Source organism: Rhamphochromis sp. 'chilingali', assembly GCF_963969265.1.
Source record: "Rhamphochromis sp. 'chilingali' genome assembly, chromosome: 8".
Taxonomy (NCBI): domain Eukaryota; kingdom Metazoa; phylum Chordata; class Actinopteri; order Cichliformes; family Cichlidae; genus Rhamphochromis; species Rhamphochromis sp. 'chilingali'.
In genome coordinates this window covers 3,306,929-3,322,915 of record NC_137935.1, presented here as the reverse complement: position 1 = coordinate 3,322,915, position 15,987 = coordinate 3,306,929, and the positions used below count along the sequence as shown (strand labels likewise).

General features: G+C 41.9%; 1 protein-coding gene across 1 annotated transcript in view; it reads right to left on the bottom strand.

The window, feature by feature from the left end:
• Window positions 1–641: 641 nt before the first annotated feature.
• Window positions 642–15,987, bottom strand: part of LOC308400768 (leucine-rich repeat and fibronectin type III domain-containing protein 1-like protein) — a 437,364-nt gene continuing 422,018 nt past the window's right edge. The window contains exons 16-17 of the mRNA XM_080888721.1: window positions 6,634–6,683; window positions 642–1,886 (exon numbers count right to left, since the gene is read on the bottom strand). The gene's annotated coding sequence lies outside the window, so the exon portion shown is untranslated. The remainder of the gene's footprint in view (window positions 1,887–6,633; window positions 6,684–15,987) is intronic.

Sequence of the window (15,987 nt, the reverse complement as noted above, 5' to 3'; positions counted from 1 at the left end):
AGGAGACTCGTTCCTTCTTTCTGTCTCCAGAGGTCACGATGAATTTAGAATGTGCTGCTTAAATTTGCACCTGCCTTCACTTGGAACGAGCTGCAAAATCACCAGAATCTTAAGCAGCCGTTCCACTAAATGTATTTAAGGTTGTTCTGACTAACCAAGCAGCAGTTATTTCAGTCGGTAAGTGTTCTGCCTGATCATTACGTCTCTGTTTTGGCCCAACACAATAACCTATTCTTACATTACATGTTCAATTCAGGTTGTTATATTGCACCTCTGAAGCTAAAGTACACAAACAGAGAAAAAACATTATCATTGATAACACAGACTTAGAGTTTGGAGCTGTAGAGCTGTGATTAAAGGAACACATCACAATTGATCTCTCTTAATATTGAAAATGACTTTGTTTCTTCTGCACGGATGTGCGATATTATTGCTTATAGAAAAGCAGGAAGAAATCCCTCTCAATAACAAACATAAACAGAGTGCTTCTGTCTAGAGAGAAGTCTTCTTTTGAAATGTGAATAACAACAAATTCCTTTTCTTCCAAGAAAAATACCTTTTATTTCATTATAAATCCACATAATTGTATCTATGAAAGCATAAAATCGCATGTTGTTGTGTTTTTTTCTCCTTATTGTGGTCATTAGTTTCGTTATATTCAAAGTAAATCATGGGTATCAAACCATCGAAGACTGTAAGGTGTATGTCGCATACAAACACAGACACTGTCAACGGCAAAGAGGGGCATCGAGGGGCATCGAGGGGGAGGGAGGAGGGGAGGGGGGGACAGGAAGGGACGGCGCGAGTTCTGCCGGCCATTTTTTAAAACCACTTGGTATATTTAACCATCCCGAGTGCCAGCGTTTAGTGGTAGGAACAGTTTCGGTCAAGTTCACCAGCGATGTGTTCACACACAGCTGCTCTCCAGCGTTAGAGCGTTTTCGCCGCTTTCACCGTCACGTGTAGAGACGCACGCGTGCTGCCGCAGACGCTGAATCACTTCCCGCTGGTGCTCCTAAAGGCTCCGTCCTCGGGACACCGATTTAAATTTTTTTTGTAATATTCCAACAAAGAGAGAACCGATCCACAATGGACGCAAACATACCGATTATGTCAACATTTTCTAAGTCATCCACAGCCAGAAGAGTTAGATTGGTAATACTGGAGGATATACAAGTCAGCTGTTCATCAGAGAGAAAAGGGGAGAGACAGAGTGATTAAGAGAAATAGAGCCAGAGAAGGCAGGGCAGAGGGATGAGATGAAAACATATGATTAAAGTGCCAGAAGAGTTCACGGTTTAGTTTCTTGACTGTTTGTTATTATCATAGATGCTTTGAGACAAGACGCTGACAATGTGCTCATATTTTCAATCCAAGGCCCAACATGGAGTTTCTAAGAGGTGTGTTTCCGGAAGTCTGGGTGTCCTCCCAGTGTTGTAATAGTGCTGTCATAATACTGTTGTAATCCTTTGGCATATGACTATATGCTGGGGAAAGAGAAGAGCGGTGCCACCAACCACTGACCACAATAACATCCAGGGGAAATGTTGTCCACATACATCTGTTCTGCACATTCTCAGAAACGAAGCGATCACACAAACACCCATCAGATGATTGTTTACATCCTCGAAAGAAGAAAAAGAGCTTCTGTGAGGGTTTTATCTCGTTCCTCTGATCCAAAGTTTCGAGAACCAGTTCCAGACCTGCATCCAACATGTCTCTCCCAGCGGCGTGGGGTCTTTTGCATATCAGCAGGTGGGCTTTGAATTCTCTGGCTCCAAAGGTCACATCCTGTGTGGGTCTGGTATGATGTGGTATCAGAGGATAGTGTGTATCAAACCGTCAGGGCTCACAAGAAGGATGTTAACATACAACCCACGAGGCACCTGAAACAGATAAGAGATGGAGAGTGGTTCACAGTCAGTGAGTGATTTTTGATCTACATAAAGAAACTTTAGGTTTGATTTCAGTTTTTTGACTGAAACTTTCTGAGTAAATTAAAAAAAAAAAAAGTGATAAATCCACATTATCATCTCTGAATAAGTGAATAAAGGGAATTATCTCAAAGTAAGACAGCTGCAACAGGTGATTATTTATCTTATTACTCACTAAGTTATATTTTCATTTAAATCACCAAACTAAAAGGTGTTTTAACTAATCTGTCACAAGTTTTCTGCTTAATTATTACTGCCTGTCTAAGGAGCTTGGAAAGAAAAGCGTCTGGACTTCTTTAAGTTGCTCGAAGATGTTTCACCTCTCATCCGAGAAGCTTCTTCAGCTCTAAGGTCAAATGGTGGAGAGTCCCAGATTTAAGCCCTGTGGGAATGTCCCCCCCCCAAGAGGGACAAAGGACCCCTTAATGATCCTCTACCTAATCACATAAGCCAAAGTGTGAAAGTGGGTGTAGGTCACAATTAGGGCTGCCACGATTTGTCGACTAGTCACGATTATGTCGACTATTAAAATCGTCGACGACTAATTTAATAGTCGACGCATCGTTTGAAGCTTTGTAAGATCACAAAGGACGCAGGAATGAGTAGCAGGATTTAAGAGTGTAATAACGGACTGAAACAGAAGATGGCAGCACTGCATGTACAAGGATGCCAGCTGCCGTTAAACCCCGAAGAAGAAGAAGCAGCTGTGTCCCAGAATTCATAGCGCAGCCCAGCGCAGTTGTCAACAATGGCGGCAGCTAGTTAGTTTTAACTTTACTCTTATTATTCTTTCTGGGTCACAAAATAAACGTTTAACATATTTTCAGGCGAGAATGTAGCTGTGTAAACCTCAAATATCTGCTCAGTTTATCAAGACACCACATATTTTCAAAAGCGCTCCGACGTTTTCGGAGACGTCTGTTACCCACTAGCTCGTTAGCTAGGTGGGGGCAAGGCTAACTAGAGCCGTGAGAACACCGGACTCCCGGCAAATCGTTTTCAAACCCACCGCCGTCTTTTGCTAGTCAGGTTAAACATATATAAGTCACTTAGATAACTTAAAAATGTTATTGTTTGGCTTTCTTTAGTATTTTATTTGTTCCTGAGTAAATCGGTTTGGCTGAGATCAAAGTTATAGTTTTTACACAGCTGAATAAACGTCAAGCAGACAGCTGATTATCAGAAGTGTGAGACGCTGGAGAATATACTCCGGTGTCCTGTTATATTTTAGAAAGCAAGGAGTTTATTAAACTTCACCGAAACAATCTGCAAATTTCATTAAAAATTAATAAACTACCATCTTGTCTTTATTTTTAGTTAGCACAAACACTTCAAGCTGTAAGCTAATGATAGTTGCTGCTGGTGCAATAAGCTGTACGCTGTACGTCCAATGGATGATGATCTGATTAGTCGACTAATCGCAAAAATAATCGGTGACTAGTCGACTATCAAAATAATCGTTTGTGGCAGCCCTAGTCACAATCAGGTTTCGGGTGAGCTCATTGTGAAACCTGGCCCCACCCTATCATATGATTTCCTGAGGTCAGATGGCCCAGGATGTGAGTGGGCGTTAAGGCGTCTGGGAAGGATCTCAAAACCACCGCCTCTGTTCAAAGATGGTCAGTCATAGTGGACATAAATGGCTCCCACAGGGCTTAAATCCGGGAATCTCCACCATTTGACCCTAGAACTGAAGAAGCTTCTCAGATGAGAGGTGAAACGTCTTCAAGCAACTTAAAGAAGTCCAGACGCTTTTCTTTCCAAGCTCCTTAGACTACGATGACCTGGATGACTGAGAACCTTCACAGACATATTACTGCCTTTGTTTTTACCCCGAGTCAGTGACTCATTCTCCCACTTAAATGTTGTTACATTTAATATTTATTGTTTTAAATAATACATCAATAGTACATCTGTACATCTATATACTTTTTATGTGTGTCTGTGTGTTAATAGTCTGTGTAACCACTGTTGGCTGTGCTGTTGGCTGTCTTGACCAGGTCCCTCATCAGAGTCTTTAATCTTAAGAATCTCCCAGATTTACGGCACAAGGTCTCCATACGTGTCGGGTTTAGAAACACAACTATCTTCACTAAGCCGTTACTTATGGACACCTGTAAAAGATCGCTTGTGTCGTTTTTAAATAAAAAAGACTCATCTCTTATCTGCAGGGTCACTGTGATTTTAATGCAAACTGTGAGGTTGTTGTTGGTAGTTTTCAAACCAATGAGTAAAAAGAAGGCACACAACACAAAGCTCCCGAACAGGACACAAACCAAAGCCTCCTATATGACAAACTTCACCACTATGCATTCCTAATATTGCTGCTGCCAACATGTCAGCTCACAGATGCGAGAAGAAAACCTCATGCGTACCTCTAAGAGACAGCAGCATCTGACAGAAGAGTGCTATTGAAACCCATGGATGACAGCACGTTGTGTGTACATGCGATTTACTCTCTTACAAACATAGAGCTCAGCAAAATGTAGAAACAGACTGAATAATTAAACACTGTACTAACAATTGCACAGTATTATATTTCTGTATTTACGTCTTCTTATGAACACTTAACTGAATTTCACTCTGTGTTTTGCTTCTTGTTTGTCTTTCTGTGGTTTAAGTGAACTTGATTTTCACGAGCTGGCCTCTTGGAGTGGAAGTCTTTATTTTATTTATAGACTGCAGCTTTCTTGAATATATGCTTGTTCTTTGTTATTGATCCAACACACTTGAGGCTTCCCAACTTATGGGGAAAAGAAAAAACATGCACATATCCTCTCCTACCTTGTACAAAAACACCAAAAAACAACCCACGGTGTGTGCTGCAGGGTTTTTTTGTTTTTCAGTACTGATGACTCAGTGACTGCTTGGCCAGCTTCTGAGATTTCAGGTTTTTAGAAAAGCTTTCCTGCATATACTTTGCTTTGGAAACGATCCCCTTCTCACCCACAAACTCTTTTCTGCTTATATTTGAAATGCAAATACAGGGCATCCCAGCCCCTCTTTAGTCTGGTAAAATAAATAAAGCTTTATTTTGCTACACTGAGAAATACTTCCAATCAAGGGAAATTAAGTTGTTCTGCTCTGTGTCAGGAACTGCAGTTCCTCTGCTGGCCACTTGAGGCTGGCTACCAGACTGCAAAAAAGTGATTGTGTTTAACGCTAGTTTCAGTCTTCAAAACAACTGTATTCAATTCAATTCAGTGTTATTATATAGCACCAAATCACAACAGCAGTCACCTTGATGTGCTTTATATCGTAAGAAAAGACCCTACAATAATACAGAGAACCGCAACAATCAAATGACTCCCTGTGAGCAAACGTCTGGCGACAGTGGGGAAGAAAAACTCAGTTTTAACAGGAAGCAGGGCACCAATCTGCTTACTTAATTACTTGCATGTCTTTTATCCTGTTTTCCAACCCGTCGTGGCCCCTCCCTGAGCCTGCCGGAAGAAACCTGCCGGAGGTTTCTTCCTGTTAAAAGGGAGTTTTTCCTTCCCACTGTCACCAAAGTGCTTGCTCAGAGGGGGTCATATGATTGTTGGGTTTTTGTCTGTATGTATTACTGTAGTGTCTACCTTACAATATAAAGTGCCTTGAGGTGACTGTAAAATTGAATTGAACTTACTGGTTGTAGAGAGTGTCTCCCTCCTGACTCCAAACTAGGGCCTGACAGCTGAAGGCTCTGCCTCGAATCATACTTGAGTACGTGAATACTTCAGGAACCACCAGTGAGCCAGCAGTCTGAGAGTGAAGTGTCTAATAGGGTAATCTTTTTGCTTTTTAAATTTTCAGGTAATATAACTTGTTGTTGCTTTAAGTTTGTAAAATAAAATTATGCTTTCTTTTTCTTCAATAACTTACAGTTTACTAGCTTATCTAGCCAGTCTTGGCTGATAATGTCGCACTCCAGCATGGTTTCAGAAATATGATAAATTCTGCCTCCAAAAAGCATCACGCTACAATGCAACTTTAATGCTTAAATTCATAAATTGATACATTAAAAGTGAAAAATCTTTGTATAGTTGTAAGTGAAACGCACCATCTGATAAATTATAAACCTTGAAGCACACTGCAGTCTTTTGTGAAGAGACATTGGGGTTAAATATCTTGGTGGCATCACTCAGTTAATGGGACAATATGAAAAATATGAAGAATATAAAGAATTATGAAACACTGAATATGAAGATCAGTGCACACTGATTGAGAATGAAGTCATATGTGATGACATAAATTAAAAAAACGTGGCCTCTTGTCAGAAACTGTTAATGGGATGGATGAGCAGAAAGCAAAGAGAGGAAGAAGACAAGGAGGAGGGGAGGTGGAGAATGCTTACATAATGAAATAGAAGTCTTACATAATGGAGTGACACCAATCTGCATACTGTGGGGGATCAGGCCATTACATAATGGCCCAATAAAGGAGAATAATGTTGTTTACTAAGGCAAGGCGATATTTACAGAGCACTTAGAGGCAGACAGACTCCAGGCCTGCTAATGGCTGCTGACTGCTACACTCTCCCTTCATCTCTTCCTCATTCACTCCATTTCCCCCCTCTCTCTCTATTAAAGCATGCTTAACATGTTTCCAGCCCTCTCTCCCCTCAAGATGTTCTGACATCTCTGGTGGTACGATGAGTGGTTACCCTCCAACCTGTGTGCATACGCGAGTGTGTTTGTGTGTGTGCTTGATCTCTCACCTCTCTCACCTCTTCTCCCTCCAGCGCTGTGAAGCTGAATGTAAGTAAATCTGAAAAACACGCAACCAACAAAAAGTAACAACAAGATGGGATCAGAGTTCAGATATCAACCCATCGAGAAAGACACACGGGGAAGCAACTGTCAGGTCACGTCTAAAAGAAACCTAATCCACCAACAGGCACCTCTGAAGCTCACAATTTTCCATATTATCCAGTTTAAGCCTGTTTAGCTGATCAGCAGAAAAAAAACAAATAAGAGATATTGGGGTTTTATTGTTTTTTGGGGTTTTGCAGCAGAGTGCGAAGCAGTGGGAATGGCCTGCTCTTTGTTCGCGAGTGATGGGAGAAGGGAGCGGGAGAGAGACGGATTGGTGCGGCGGCCGCAGCACCAATCCGTCTCTCTTCACCGGTCCATTGTGGTGAAGAGAGAGCTGAGCGTAAAAGTGAAGCTCTCAATTTACCGGTCGATCTACATCCCTACCCTCACCTTTGGTCATGACCCGTGGGTCGTGAATGAAAGAACGAGATCACGGATACAAGCGGCGGAAATGAGCTTCATCCAAAGGGTGGCTGGCCTCTCCCTTAGAGATAGGGTGAGAAGTTCGGCCATCCGGGAGGGGCTCACAGTAGAACCGCTGCTCCTCCACATCGAAAGGAGCCAGCTGAGGTGGTTCGGGCAAGTCCCACCGGGAGGAGGCACCCGGGCAGACCCCAGACACACTGGATAGATTATATCTCTCACCTTGGGGGAGGGGCCGAGGAGAGGGAGGTCTGGGCTTCTCTGCTTAGGCTGCTGCCAATGCGACCCGGCCCCGGATAAGTGGAAGAAGCTGGAAGGATGGAGCTAATCTTAATTAGCTGCAACACCTTCGATCGGTCAATGAGTGGGGCAGTTTGTATTGTACAGCCTGATTCCTACCTCAGTATAACCACCAGCAGGGTGGATGAGGAGGCAGGTGTGGTTGCATCATAAACCCACAGACTGTGAGACTTGCTCCTTATAAGCCCACTGCAGTCTGTCCCACAGTTGTGAAATTAACTTGAGGGTTACTTGTTTTTTGATTATTATGAATTAAATTTAACACAAAAAGTTTTCTTAAACTTCTTGGATTTATAACATTCAAATGAGGTGTTTACTGACCAAAAATATTTGGTGATTAAATGACCCATCCATCCTACTTGCATTTTGACATCCTGACAAAACATTCATGGGAGAGTGGAAAGTAGATCGACTCTCAATTGAAAGCATCATCATCGCTTCCACAAATTCATCAATCCCTGCATCCATAACTCACAACCAACAGAAAAATGATGACTGTGATCACACTAGTTTCCCAGATCGAATAATCAATAAAGTCATTCTTGCTCACACAAGTTTGCCCCCCCCCCCCCCCCCCACCACCACCACCTCTCCCACATCACCGAGCTCTTATTTTCTCTCCATCTCTCTTTATCCCTCCATCTTCTCTTGTCAATAACTGTCTCGGGGCTCAGTGACTCATCTCCACTTCTCTCTCTGTTTGGTTGGTCGTTTTGCTTTATTTCTCTTTTTTGCCTCCTCATCTGTCTCACGGACTAAATATACTAAGACCATAATCCTCCCTTCTGTCTCTCTCTCTCTCTCTATCTTTGGACTGCTCTCTCCTTCACGATATATAAGCCCACTGTTGACAGCGTCGCTTTCTACTTCCATGCCACATTTACGCAGGTCTTTTCAGATGGAGATTAACAAATAATGTTTGTTTTATTTTTTTGTCAAAGGGTTTATGCAGCCATTGGCAATGTTATGCTGCAAATTATATTTCAAAGGCCTCCCTGTAAAAATAGATATCAGGAAACAGCAGAGCCTCAGCTGGGACTTCACTGCTTTCTCTTAATGGGCTCTCACACAATTTATTCAGTTTAAGCAGCTCTGTATATAAGGAATGGAACAAAAAGGGAAATAACTTATCTTTTAACAGTTATGGTAAATACATAATTGTCATTATTATTATTATTATTATTCTATGGTTTTAAGGAAGCTAATATATCTATCATTTTAAAGAACATCACATTTAAAGAATGACCGCTTTCTAAACTACCTCATTTCATGTGCGGCTTTGCTGTAGAATGACAGATTACATGCTGCTGACATTCCTGAAGCTTCAAATAGTACCTTGGTGTATAGCACAGGTATAGCAGAGGTATAGCACAGGTATAGCACAGGTATAGCACATCTAGCTGATCTGTGACTGATGCCACTGACGTGTTTCTTCACTTGATGTTTCATACTTTATACTTTAAGGGTCTTTGTCTTGAAGTATTGCACACATCGAGGTAAATGTTGTTGTAATTTGGTAATATATAAATCTACCTGAATTGAATTGTATTGATAATTATTTTAAATACCAACGTCTGATGTCCATACATGTCATTAGTATCGTGCTCTGGTGATAAATTCACATAAATTTCATACTCACAAACCATTTCCAAATAGAACCCGACCACGCCAGCAATACTCTTCATAACTTCTTTGTCACTTACATTTGCCACCTCCCTGTCATTCACAGCTTCCTAATGTCCTGCAATGTACATATTATGTCAAGACAAAAGCAAGCTCGAATATAATAGAGCCATTGCCATATGAAACAGAAGATGTCTGGAACCACCAGGACTTCACCAAGAGTTGGCATGCCATCACCAAGCATAACAGGCCACTAGAGTATTTAAAAGTAGAATGGGAGGCAGAGCCTTCAGTTTTTTGAGTCGGAGGGAAGAATCATTTTGCAAAATACAGAGTGAAGAAAACAGAGTGTGATACTTAATCTCTGTACAGCACAGTAGCTAACTGGTTAGCAAAATGGTCCTGGGTTTAAAGTAGGGCCCTTGCATGTGGAGCAGGCAGGGTTTACTCAAAGTTAATTCTCCTCTCATTGGGTCCTTGAAGAAGGCATGGGTTTACATCTCGCCTAGGTCAATAAAGGATATCAACACCTATCTGAGTTTAGCACACAGCAGAAAAGAAAACACTGGCCCAGCTTTGGGGAAAGTCTCTGCTCATCCTCGGCTGGCCCCAGGCTTATATCTCACAGAGCGTCAGCGGAGAGACCTGAACATGGCAGCTCTGTCTGCTAAGGCAGCTGTTTACCTTGTAGTCTTGGTGCTTATAGCTATTACAGAATCATGAATGAAAAACACAATAAGGTGTGCAGAATTGGAGTAATTTCTATTGTGTGAATGTGTGTGTGAATGGGTGAATGACTGAATGTAGTGTAAAGCGCTTTGGGGTCCTTAGGGAAGTAAAGCGCTATACGAATGCAGGCCATTTACCACTTCTATTGTATACTAGTCTAAGGAGCTTTATTTATGCTGTAAACTGGTATTTGCTTACTGCTTTTGGTGGATGGAGGTGCTTATCCAGTTCCTGTGAACTCCCCATGGTGAGCACTTACTTATAAATGACACAGAATCATGACTGTCTTAGTGGATTCACTCTGAAATCTTTGTCTTCCCCTGCAGCAGCCCTCAGCAGCAGGAGCTGTTTGAGCTGGGAAGCTCCCAGTGTGAGTGTGTGCGAGTGCGAGTGTGAATGCATGAATGTGAATGACAGCATCCTTCTGTTTTCCCTAGATACATGAGGGTAAAAATAAAAGCAGACGATCGAAATCACTGTGGCGTGACCACTAGGTGTCACTAAGACTCTTTGCAGGGTCTGCTGGCCTCAGTGAAGGCTCCATTGCGGCTGAAGTTTAGTCACTGTGCCATCGTGCTGCTTAAGTGCCAGGCTCGGATAATAAAAGCACACTGAATGATGCCCTGGTGCCTCGTGGCTTTACAGAACACCCTGTGATGATATCTGCCGGTGTCTGCCTGCCTCTCTGCACTCTCTCTCTCTATCATGGTAATCATGAGATGGGATGGTGGGATTGCATTGGAGAGCCAGCAGGCCTGAATTACTGTGTGCATTTCTGTTCAGCGTGGGCAGTTCTATAGCTTGGTGTATGTCCACTTTTGTGTAGTGCAAGCTTCATTTCTCTGAAAGGTCAACTTTGCTGAAAGGACATTTTTGTCTTAGCACTTATCTACTCCCCTTGTCGCTACTTGTTGGCTACATGCAGCGATGCTCCAATGATGGCACTGCATGTAGCCATCCTGGTGCTTGTATAATAGGGTTCTCTATCCCTGCTATACGCTAATCTACAAAGTTTTACATAGCATCTTACCTCAAAGTACACCTGAGCAGCCACAACATTAAAACCCACCAGAGAAGTCCGTAGTATTTATGATCTCAGTATGATATCCCACGTAATCTTCAGTTCTGGGATTCAGGTGGATTTATTTTGACAGATATCACTTACCCAAACCTTGACTAAGCACTAGCCTCCTCAAAGCAACCAGCGCCCAACATTACACTACAAATCCTGCTCAGGAAAAGCTCGTAGAAAACAAGGCATCCTCCCAGCCTCCAAACTCCCTAGATATCAGTCTGATAGATCCTCTATCATAGACTAGTATGCACAGAAAAGCCCTGAACAGCCCTTAAGAACCCAGAAGACCCAAACAATACATCGCTAATGCCTCACACACCACAGTATAAACACAGAAAACCACAACCATCTTGAAAAGGCATTTTTATTGTGTAATGATCTCTGTGCAGATACGTTAATAAAAGCCTGAAACGGTGCAAACCCACGGCTCGCTGTAAAAAGTAACCTGGCTGCCTGCAGGTCCACCTTTGCATGTGTCTTGTATCAGGATCTCCTTCACCACTTTAAGTTTTGCTCTGTATAACAGAAACAGACTTTTCTTTTCTGGATGAGAAAGAAGTAGGAAGGTTTGATTAAGCTTTCTATACTTGAGCTAGGGGAAAAAATGGTGGTCCGATTTTATCTGTCAGAAATATATTTCAGTGATCGTTTGCAACCTAATTATTAGTTAGCATACTAATATGAGCAGGCACAGTGAGAGCAGGTTAACTATTATTCTAAAGATTGTTTAGGAGGCAGACAGATGTTAGTCCCAAAATTTAAGCCAATCCATCCAGATGATGTTTGTACGAGCGAAAGGGAATCACCTGCAACATCTGGAAACACTATGCTGGGGAGTGATGCAAAATCTGAACTAAACCTTTTCATGTAAAGATTCGCTGTGTGTTTGTAAAGCTTTGTTTGGCCATGTGCATGTTTAACAGGTAAGATACTGATGGCCCTTCAGGGAGCAGTGACTCAGGCTGACCAGCAGTTCATTTGGTTTGGAGAGGAAGCAGGTGTGTTGAGATTACCTCTGTGTGGTTTCTGTTGTGTGAATGTATGTGGTGCATATTGGACCTACAACAAATGGCCAAAGGGTCAGTGGTGAACGCTGAGATTGCTTCCATTAGGAAAAAAACGAGTGTTTCATTGTGTGTACGGACAAGTGTGTGTGCAGAATGTGAGTTTTTAGATGAGAGGTATATTATTACAGGGAGGATATGATGAATGAAGAGAGAAAAGATAACAGGGAGAACAGGAAGGGAGGACAGAGCAAAAGGAGAGGATATTCAGAGGAAGAGGGGGAAGAGATGACAAAGCGTTCCCAAATAAAGGTCACGATTGCCAGATAAAAGAGGGAGGAAAGAACAACTCATAAGTGTAAAAATAGAGGTTAGAAGAAGTGAGAGAGAAACGAGGGGAGGCGGAAAAATAAGCACAAGGATTCCTGGACAATGATCATATAAAATCTCAGCCAAAAGCATCTGTTTGTCTTTGATCAGAGGTGCACAGGTGTAAAGGGTGATGGGGTTTTCACAAAGGATGCAGCGAGTTCTGAGCTCGCCACCATGTTCACCGATTTTAAAATCTTCAGCGGGCGCAGAGCTGAAATATTCAGAAAAAGTCCAACTCTTCTCATAATTATCATACCTAAGAAGCTTTGCATTGATCTGCAGCTGCTGGAAAGAACACACAACAAATCTAAAGTGTGTTTACACACAGCGACCTGACATGTCTACCTGGATGCAAAACTGTGCTGTCATTACAAATGCAAACTTGTATCCTATGACTGAGTCTATCCACACTTACCATCAGCTTTTCTTCCTTTGTGCTTCCCTGCAGGCTGCATGCCTCATTTCTATTGGCTGTGACAGAGTTCCTGAGCTGTGTGCCGTGTGCTTACGCTCCACAGTGACAAACCATGTTTGAACCACATAATGCATGGGAACAAATGAGTTTCAGAGGGCAGGAGCACCATTGTTACATCCTGTGTGAAAGCCCCTTCAGCCTTGCAGTGTTGCATTATGGGTCTGTAGCACTAACGCTGCCAATCTAGAGTTTCTTTAAGTCTGATTATAGTATGTCTGTTGGAGTGAGTCAGCTGTAAATGAATTTCAGAAGGCAAATTTAAACCATTAAAGCTTCTGACTGGTCAGGTTTAAACACAGAGGAAGATGAGGAGCTGGCTTATAATTTGGGATATTACACTGCGTTTCCTTTTATCCATATATGCTCATTCTGTATGGTTTCATCCTGATGTAATACTGAATCTGCTAAATTTAACCACTACTGAAGTGTAGCCATGTAAGCAGCGTAAAGGAAAGAGAACTACTGATGAGGAAACTAGTATCAATGACCTGAAATTTAGACTACCTGAAATTTAAAACACTGCACGTTCCACAGTTACAACAGAACTGCTGCTCTTTCTACTGAACAAGAAGACTTCTAACAAGCCAAAAAAAAGGGAGAAAGTTTGCAGCCAAATCTTAAAAGCAGAAGTGTGTGTCTCCTGAGCACAAATAGAGAGAGGGACATAACGGCTGAAGGCTCTGTCACCCATTCTACTTTCCCACACTCACTCAGGAAATCACAAGGAAGCCTAGACTTGGCAAGACGGTGAGGTGACCCATGTCTGAAGCATTACAATACAGCCAGTGCTTTGAAAATACTGCAGAACCCCAACCTCCAAGAATGGACTTGGGACCAGAAACACGGTCGATGTGTAATCACTTAACAAGCAGACCATTGCAACCAACACTAAAGGAAATCATGTATGAACCTCTTTAATGGTCTACAGGAAGTAAAACCAACCCACATGAAATCACTGCATGCTACGTTACATTTAATATTAAAGGCAATGGCAGCAAAGAAACCCAAGATTGGAAACGAGACAACACATTAAAGAGCTAATCTCATTTTTTCCCCCTGTAATTTTCATTATGAAATATTATCAGAGAGAGACAGAAATATAAAGGTCTCAGACCACAGTGGGCACGTGAACCACAGGCACCGATGCCTTCTTCTGCCTTTTTGGTTTAACAGCGAATGAAGATGCCCACACCTGAGTGTTAGTGTCACGCTCCATCCCTTGAACTACACACGACCAATCTTTCAATTCATACAGAGATGAAAAGAAAAGAAATAGCTAATAAATTGTGTGAAGAGGAGAGAATCCCTGAGCGCTTTGAAGGATACGTCGAGATAGGGCATACATCTCAATTTGGGAGTGAAATTGGTAGCAGAAATATAACAAGATAAAGAGAAAAGCTATAGTGAAGGATAGCGCGCAAACAGAACGACCTTGATCTCAGAAATGAAAGGAGCAGAAAAGAGATAGGAAGCATCAAAACAAAACAACTCATTAAAATCAGACAAATAACGATGGAGCAGAGAGAGGAGGGACACGGAGGAGGAGACAAAACTGTTTGCATTGGGAGGGACAGGCAACAGGAACTGAAAGAGACCATGTGTTAGTCCGAGGTGCAGAGACAGCGAGTAATAAAGCTTCAAATAGTTTCTTTTCACTGTCAAATAAAAGACAAAAATAGCTTCAGTCAGAATGCTTCTCAAAAAGAAGAAATCAGCTGAGGTTACAGGATCACCTCTGTGCAAAATAATGAAGGATGTTAGTAGTGAGTGAGAATGTATTTAAAGGTACCTTTTGTTTAAAGTCTTCCTAAATGAACTAATAAAAGAAATAACTGCTAAGAACTTATGTTAAAAAATACACACATTTTTCTGTGTTAGCTTAATACACATTTCTAAGTCTGCTGAATACATAGGCAGCATGATGGTGCAGAGTTTAGCACTGCTGCCTCACACAAAGAAGCCTTTGTGGAGGATTTGTTGTCCCTGTGCTTGGTGGCTTTCTCCCCCTGACTGCTTCAGTTCCCTCCCACAGTCCAGAGGCATGAATGTTTAGTGAACTGCTTGCTGAGCCGGCTGTAGGTGAAGCTCTAGGTGGTCAGATCAGAAGTGCTAAAGGTTACTGTTGCATTAACGTACATAATTGCCACCAGAGGTACACAGCTGGCCTCTATGAGTTTCAGGGTACAAATACCCGCCCACTGTCGACAGTCAACCTTGGAAATTATTGACTTAGTTACAAGTGGCTGTACCTGTACAGGTAAAATAAGGTACACTGTGATTGTATGGGTCACACAGATGTTCTGAGAAGTGAAGCTGAAGTGATTGCATGAGTCATGTCACAACCTGTCGCTCATCTAAGAACACGCAGAAGGTCATTAAAAATAATGACATAAAAACGTAAAAATACTTCAGGCACCAGCAGCTGCGCTCTCCTCCGCTACCTCAGCTACCTCCTCTCCTGTAGTATGAGATCACATTCTCCTTCCTAAGGAGTCATTACTAATTAACTCTGAATTGAAGAGATTAGCTCATTCTGGAGAAAAATAATCCCCAATTATTTACTCGGGGCTTAAAGTACGTAAAAATTTTGCGTATTAAAAACTCAAATTATTTAATGTCATTTTGATGAATTCATCAACCCTGGACTTTAGCTTGTATGTGTCTGAGCAAAATTTCTGCTCATCTTCAGTTTTTTGCACATTCAAAACTAAAAACAGTTCAGCTATGGCTCTGACAAGATTTTGCAAATGTTTCTCCCAAAGACAGAAAAGAATCACAAAAAAGAATTTAAAAAGAAATAAAAGACATTTTAAATGGACTAATCTAGTGATGTGCATCACCCGGTCACGTCTTTTTACTTTATTAAGCCTTATGAATGAGCCAGTGTAGCAATGCATCAGTGAGATGCTCACGCTCTAATAAGTAGACTGATAGCAGTAGGTGCATGTTATCAGTTCACAGTGTTATTGTTATAACACTCAAGAAAATATAAAAAAAGTGACAACACTGATATCATATGAAATCAGTTGAAGTGCTGAAACTTTGTGCAGGTCTGCAGCACCATCATCCGACTGCAGCACCCCACTGAGCCGGCGCTCTTGTGCGTATTTCATCCATATGAGTGACTGCTCATTAAAGTGCATTTTTTATAGGAAGAGCTCGGTGTTCAGTCATGCAAGCTAAATGAACCTTGTCCGCAAGGTTTATTAAAGCAACTTACAGCCTGTCCTCTCCATCACTTTCTCTCCCAGCGCCC